This window comes from Triticum urartu, unplaced genomic scaffold (assembly GCF_056163025.1).
Source record: "Triticum urartu cultivar PI428250 unplaced genomic scaffold, HENAU_Tu73 scaffold2, whole genome shotgun sequence".
Taxonomy (NCBI): Eukaryota; Viridiplantae; Streptophyta; class Magnoliopsida; order Poales; family Poaceae; genus Triticum; species Triticum urartu.
The window spans coordinates 3,376,130-3,384,067 of NW_028260368.1; the positions used below are offsets into that span (position 1 = coordinate 3,376,130).

Below are 7,938 nucleotides of genomic sequence, written 5' to 3' on the forward strand. Positions count from 1 at the left end.
GCGAAATTATAGCTTCCGAATCTCGCTTAATTGAATCTCCTGCTCCAAGTATAATTTCCAGGCGTTCCGTATACGAACCTCTTCAAACAGGGCTTATTGCTATCGATTCGATGATCCCTATAGGGCGCGGTCAGCGAGAGTTAATTATTGGGGACAGACAGACTGGCAAAACAGCAGTAGCCACAGATACAATTCTCAATCAAAAAGGGCAAGGTGTAATATGTGTTTATGTAGCTATCGGTCAAAGAGCATCCTCCGTAGCTCAAGTAGTAACTACTTTCCATGAGGAGGGGGCCATGGAATACACTATTGTAGTAGCTGAAATGGCGGATTCACCTGCTACATTACAATACCTCGCTCCTTATACGGGAGCAGCCCTGGCTGAGTATTTTATGTACCGCGAACGGCATACTTTAATAATTTATGATGATCTCTCCAAACAGGCACAAGCTTATCGCCAAATGTCCCTTCTATTAAGAAGACCTCCCGGACGTGAGGCTTATCCAGGGGATGTTTTTTATTTGCATTCACGCCTTTTAGAAAGAGCCGCTAAATTAAATTCTCTTTTAGGCGAAGGAAGTATGACCGCTTTACCAATAGTTGAGACTCAATCTGGAGACGTTTCCGCCTATATTCCTACTAATGTAATCTCCATTACAGATGGACAAATATTCTTATCTGCGGATCTATTCAATGCCGGAATTCGACCCGCTATTAATGTGGGTATTTCTGTTTCCAGAGTAGGATCCGCGGCTCAAATTAAAGCCATGAAACAAGTAGCTGGCAAATCAAAATTGGAACTAGCGCAATTCGCAGAGTTACAAGCCTTTGCACAATTCGCCTCTGCTCTCGATAAAACAAGTCAGAATCAATTGGCAAGGGGTCGACGATTAAGGGAATTGCTTAAACAATCCCAGGCAAATCCTCTCCCAGTGGAAGAGCAGATAGCTACTATTTATACCGGAACAAGAGGATATCTTGATTCGTTAGAAATTGAACAGGTAAATAAATTTCTGGATGAGTTACGTAAACATCTAAAAGATACTAAACCTCAATTCCAAGAAATTATATCTTCTAGCAAGACATTCACCGAGCAAGCGGAAATCCTTTTGAAGGAAGCTATTCAGGAACAGCTGGAACGGTTTTCTCTTCAGTAACAAATAAATTTTGCATGTCTACTCTTGTTAGTAGAATAGGAATCGTTGAGAAAGCTTTTTCATTTGAATCATGCAAAAAAGTTTTCTTTGTTTTTAGTTTAGTATAGTTATTTAAAGAATAGATAGAAATAAGATTGCGTCCAATAGGATTTGAACCTATACCAAAGGTTTAGAAGACCTCTGTCCTATCCATTAGACAATGGACGCTTTTCTTTCATATTTTATTCTTTCTTTTATTTTTTTGCTTCTTCCGAGAAAAAACTGTTAGACCAAAACTCTTTTAGGAAATCAAAAAATCCAGATACAAATGCATGATGTATATATTATATCATGCATATATCATAAAGAAGGAGTATGGAGGCGGTAGTGGGAATCGAACCCGCAACCCCAAGGTTATGAGCCTTATGAGCTACCAAACTGCTCTATACTCTTAAACTAAAGAGGGGTAACTAGTGGATAAAAGAGGGTTGGATACGCCCCTCTACCAATATCTATACAAATAGAATAGTCCATTTATACAGAATGGTAAAGAGGGCTCCTCTATGATTATCAATTCCAGAAATCCATACAAATACGAAAGGGTATTTTATCCTTACCAACTGGATCTTGTTGCACCCGGTAACAAACATTCATAAACCATTTCTCGAAGTACGTGTCCGGATAGCCCAAAATGTCGATAGTTAGCTCTAGGTCTTCCGGTCAAAAAACAACGTCGATGAAGGCGTGTAGGTGCACTATTACGCGGTAGGGATTGCAATTTTTCTCGCATTTTCGTTTTTTCACTCAAACTCAAGGGAGAAACTTTGCTTCTTATCTTTTTTTTTAAAGATTGACGAATCAAATGATATTTCTGTTCTAATTTCTGCCGCTTCTTCTCCCTCTGAATCAAACTTTTTTTTGCCATAATGTGTCGTTGCTATTATTACCAAGTATACGGTTCTAATCCTAGATGGAAAAATAAATAGAAAAAGAAATCTAAAAAGGCAGATCCTCCCTCTCTATCAAGAGTAATGAACTAGGTGCTGATACAGTACAAAAAAACAAACTAAATTAACCAAACTTGCCTGATGTTGAGGCAATCAAGAAAGCTGCATAAGTGAATATATAACCCACGGAAAAGTGAGCTAATCCAACCAATCTTGCTTGCACAATGGAAAGAGCCACGGGCTTATCTCTCCAGCGAATTAAATTAGCTAAAGGTGTGCGTTCATGAGCCCATGCTAAAGTCTCAATTAATTCCTGCCAATACCCCCGCCAGGAAATTAAGAACATAAATCCAGTAGCCCAAACAAGATGTCCAAATAAGAACATCCACGCCCATACCGATAAACTATTCATCCCAAAAGGATTATATCCATTGATAAGTTGTGAAGAGTTTAACCATAGGTAATCTCTTAACCATCCCATCAAATAAGTGGAGGATTCATTAAATTGTGAAACGTTGCCCTGCCATAATGTGATATGTTTCCAATGCCAATAAAAAGTAACCCACCCAATGGTATTTAACATCCAGAAAACTGCCAAATAAAATGCGTCCCAAGCAGAAATATCACAAGTACCGCCGCGCCCTGGGCCGTCACAAGGAAAACTATATCCAAAATCCTTTTTATCTGGCATTAATTTGGAACCGCGTGCATCTAAAGCGCCCTTTACTAAAATCAATGTAGTTGTATGCAAACCTAGAGCAATAGCATGATGAACCAAGAAATCCCCAGGTCCTATTGTTAAGAAAAGCGAATTACTATTCTCATTAACAGCATTCAACCATCCGGGCAACCATAGGCTTCGACCCGCATTGAAAGCGGGGCCATTCGTTGAAGATAAGAGTATATCGAACCCATATGTCGTCTTGCCATGAGCAGATTGTATCCATTGGGCAAATATAGGTTCGATCAAGATTTGCTTTTCTGGAGTACCAAAAGCAAGCATGACGTCGTTATGAACATAAAGGCCCAAGGTATGGAATCCTAGAAAGAGGCTAGCCCAACTTAAATGAGATATGATAGCTTCTTTATGGTCTAACATTCTTGCCAATACATTATCCTCATTCTGTTCCGGATTGTAATCCCTAATGAAAAAAATAGCTCCATGAGCAAAAGCCCCTGTCATGATGAACCCTGCAATATATTGGTGATGAGTATATAAAGCAGCTTGAGTAGTAAAGTCTTGTGCTATGAATGCATAAGGAGGTAAAGAGTACATATGTTGAGCTACTAAGGAAGTAATAACCCCTAAAGAAGCTAGAGCAAGACCTAACTGAAAATGAATCGAATTGTTGATTGTGTCATAAAGGCCCTTATGCCCACGCCCTAATCGACCCCCCGGAGGAGTATGCGCTTCTAAAAGATCTTTAATACTGTGCCCAATTCCGAAGTTAGTTCGATACATGTGACCGGCAATGAGAAAAATAAATGCAATAGCTAAATGATGGTGAGCCATATCGGTCAGCCACAAACTTTGTGTTTGTGGATGGAATCCCCAAGAAGAGTTAGAATGGCAGTTCCCGCTCCTTGAGCGGTACCAAATAAATGATTACTCGAATCAGGGTTTTGGGCATAAAGATTCCATTGACCCGTCAAAAGGGGTCCCAACCCCTGGGGATAGGGTAATACATCTAAGAAATTATTCCATCGAACGTACTCCCCCCTGGATGCGGGAATAGCAACATGAACTAAATGTCCTGTCCAAGCCAAAGAACTTACCCCGAAAAGTCCTGACAAATGATGATTGAGACGAGATTCCGCGTTTTTGAACCACGAAAGGCTTGGTTTCCATTTGGGTTGTAGATGTAACCAACCCGCTATTAAGGACAGCGTAGAAAGAAATAATAGAAAAAGAGCTCCAGTATAAAGATCCTCATTGGTGCGTAATCCTATTGTATACCACCACTGATAAACTCCAGAATAAGCAATATTCACTGGACCAGCAGCACCTCCTCGAGTAAAGGCTTCCACAGCGGGTTGACCAAAATGAGGATCCCAAATCGCATGAGCAATAGGTCTTACGTGTAAAGGATCCTGTATCCATGATTCAAAATTTCCTTGCCAAGCTACATGAAACAGATTTCCGGACGTCCATAGAAAGATTATTGCTAATTGCCCAAAGTGAGAAGCAAAAATGTTCTGATAAAGACGTTCTTCAGTAATATCATCATGACTTTCGAAATCATGTGCGGTAGCAATACCAAACCAAATACGACGAGTAGTGGGGTCCTGAGCTAAGCCTTGGCTAAACCTGGGAAATCTTAATTCCATAATGCCTTTCAAATCCTCCTAGCCACTATCCTACTGCAATAATTCTCGCTAAGAAGAATGCCCATGTCGTGGCAATTCCACCCAGAAGGTAATGGGTTACTCCTACAGCGCGTCCTTGTATAATGCTCAAGGCTCTAGGCTGAGTAGCAGGAGCAACTTTTAATTTGTTATGAGCCCAAACGATAGATTCAATGAGTTCTTGCCAATAACCACGGCCGCTGAATAAAAACATTAAACTGAAGGCCCAGACAAAATGAGCACCTAAGAAAAAAAGACCATATGCAGATAATGAAGAACCATAAGACTGAATGACTTGCGATGCCTGTGCCCACAAGAAATCTCGAAGCCACCCATTAATCGTAATGGAACTCTGTGCAAAGTTTCCCCCTGTAATATGAGTTACCACCCCTTGATCACTTATAGTACCCCAAACATCCGACTGCATTTTCCAACTGAAATGGAAAATGACTACCGAAATTGCATTGTACATCCAGAATAAACCTAAGAAAACATGATCCCAGGCGGATACTTGACATGTTCCCCCTCGGCCAGGCCCATCGCAAGGAAAGCGAAAACCTAGATTTGCTTTATCGGGTATCAAACGGGAACTCCGAGCAAATAAAACACCTTTCAAAAGTATTAATACAGTCACATGTATGGTAAATGCATGAATGTGATGGACTAAAAAATCTGCGGTTCCTAATGGAATAGGTAACAAAGCCACTTTGCCACCTACTGCTACTAACTCGCCGCCTCCCCACGTTAAGCTAGTACTTGTTGTTGCACCAGGAGCTGTTACGCCAGGCGCAGTAGCATGGATATTTTGTACCCATTGAGCAAAGATAGGTTGTAATTGTATGGCAGTATCCGAAAACATATCTTGTGGACGGCCTAAAGCACTCATGGTATCATTATGAATGTACAAGCCAAAACTGTGAAAACCTAGAAATATACATACCCAGTTAAGGTGGGATATGATTGCATCGCGGTGTCTAAGGACGCGATCTAATAGATCGTTGTATCGAGTAGTTGGATCATAGTCTCTTACCATAAAAATTGCTGCATGTGCAGCAGCACCGACTATTAGAAATCCGCCAATCCACATGTGGTGTGTGAACAAGGAAAGTTGTGTACCATAGTCAGTAGCTAGGTATGGATAGGGAGGCATAGAATACATATGATGAGCTACAACAATGGTTGTAGAGCCTAGCATAGCTAGGTTAAGAGATAATTGAGCATGCCATGACGTTGTTAAGATTTCATAAAGACCCTTATGGCCTTGTCCTGTAAATGGGCCCTTGTGAGCCTCCAAAATATCTTTAAGTCCATGGCCAATACCCCAATTGGTCCTATACATATGACCTGCGATTAGGAAAAGAATAGCAATAGCTAAATGATGGTGCGCAATATCGGTCAGCCAGAGACCACCGGTTACTGGATCTAGTCCTCCGCGAAAAGTCAGAAATTCTGCGTATTTGGACCAATTTAAAGTGAAAAAAGGGGTTGCTCCTTCGGCAAAACTAGGATAAAGTTGAGCCAAAAGGTCCCGATTCAAGATAAATTCATGAGGAAGTGGTATCTCTTTAGGATCCACCCCAGCGTCAAGAAATTGGTTAATTGGTAAAGATACATGAATTTGGTGCCCCGCCCAAGAAAGAGACCCAAGTCCTAATAATCCCGCTAAGTGGTGATTCAACATGGATTCTACATCTTGGAACCAGGCCAATTTGGGAGCGGCTTTGTGATAATGGAACCAACCAGCAAAAAGCATTAACGCTGCAAAAATCAATGCACCAATTGCAGTACAATAGAGTTGTAATTCACTAGTTATTCCAGATGCTCGCCAAAGCTGAAAAAAACCAGAGGTTATTTGGATTCCTCGGAAACCCCCGCCTACATCACCATTCAATATTTCTTGCCCTACTATAGGCCAAACTACCTGAGCACTGGGTCCAATGTGAGTAGGATCACTTAGCCATGCTTCATAATTGGAAAAACGGGCGCCATGAAAGTACATGCCACTCAACCAAAGAAAGATAATGGAAAGTTGCCCGAAATGAGCACTAAAGACTTTTCGAGAAATCTCCTCCAAATCACCAGTATGACTATCGAAATCGTGAGCATCAGCATGTAGGTTCCAGATCCAAGTGGTAGTATCAGGGCCCTTAGCTAGTGTTCTTGAGAAATGGCCGGGTCTGGCCCATTCCTCAAAAGATGTTTTTACAGGATCCCTATCCACAACAATTTTTACTTCTGGTTCCGGCGAACGAATAATCATTAAGTCCTCCTCTTTCCGGACAAGACATACAAAGAGACCCGCCAACTGTCTTTTTAGTGAATCTTTGAAAGATATATATTTTGAAAGATAGATTTTGAAAGATAGATTTTGAAAGATAGATATTGTGATTAGTTCTTTTCTTTACTATCTACCATCCTTCTATTTTTTTTTTAGTTATTCACTGGAGCAATTATATATTGAAGTCAATCCGAGGCAAGTGTTCGGGTCTATTATGACATAAAGATTAGGTGCCTAACGGACATTGTTTATCTTGAAAAACAAATATTTCTCGACGTAAGAAAAAAATCTTTTTTATTTTTAATTTAAGAAACTAGTGTATTTTTTTTGAGGGCATAAGCTCCTATCTATATCTACTTTCCTTGAGCATAATATAGGGTTTTTTATTTGATTCTAAATTCCAAGATAACTCATTAGAATTATTAATAAGATGGTCCTAATATATTAGCAATATTTAGATTGCCCCCTCTTTTTATTCACTTTATTACTTCTATTCTAGACCCTATCCCTATGGTTTATTCTTATGAAATATCATATAAAATAGAAGGTATAAGAAATGGATATAATGAAATTCTTGATTCGATCTTACGACCTAATTTATTTGATTAATGGATCAACAACCAAACCACCCATTTTATGAAAAAGAAGGAGCATGGTCTTATTCAAATTCAAAGCGCTTCGTAATCTTCAACCAGTTCTGTGCTTCAATATAATTTCCCGGAGTAAGCGCTATAGCTTGTTTCCAATATTCAGCAGCTTGATCAAACCAAGCTTCCGCAATTTCCGAATCACCCTGTAGAATGGCCTGTTCTCCTCGGTCGGAATAGGAAGTTCCTTCCCTTAGAACCGTACTTGAGAGTTTCCTACCTCATACGGCTCAGAAATTGCTATCTGAATTTCCCCTATCTTAACTGAATTCGATTTATCAAAAATCGATCCAATTTGTTCTTGGGTTAAGCAGAAGAAATTAATTACCTAAGTTTCAAACCCTAATTTTTATCAATAATCAGTTTGATCTTTTTTCCCACCTTCAGAAGAATGAAGCATAGATAGATATAGAGCCTTCGTTCAAATTTTCTGAGAGGTAACTATCCCGGTTTCATATATGAAATCTCTATAGAATCCTTGAAAAAGACTTTTTTCCATAAGAAAGAAAAAAGAACTTACTATCTTTGGGATCTGATACTACACCGCTGCTTAATCCCTTAGTGGATCGGCTCTATTACATAAG

General features: G+C 39.8%; 1 non-coding gene across 1 annotated transcript; it reads right to left on the reverse strand.

Annotated features, from left to right (window-relative positions):
- Positions 1–1,292: 1,292 nt before the first annotated feature.
- TRNAR-UCU (transfer RNA arginine (anticodon UCU)) lies at positions 1,293–1,364 on the reverse strand. Its single transcript has one exon. It is a non-coding gene; the product is annotated as a tRNA-Arg (tRNA).
- Positions 1,365–7,938: the final 6,574 nt, after the last annotated feature.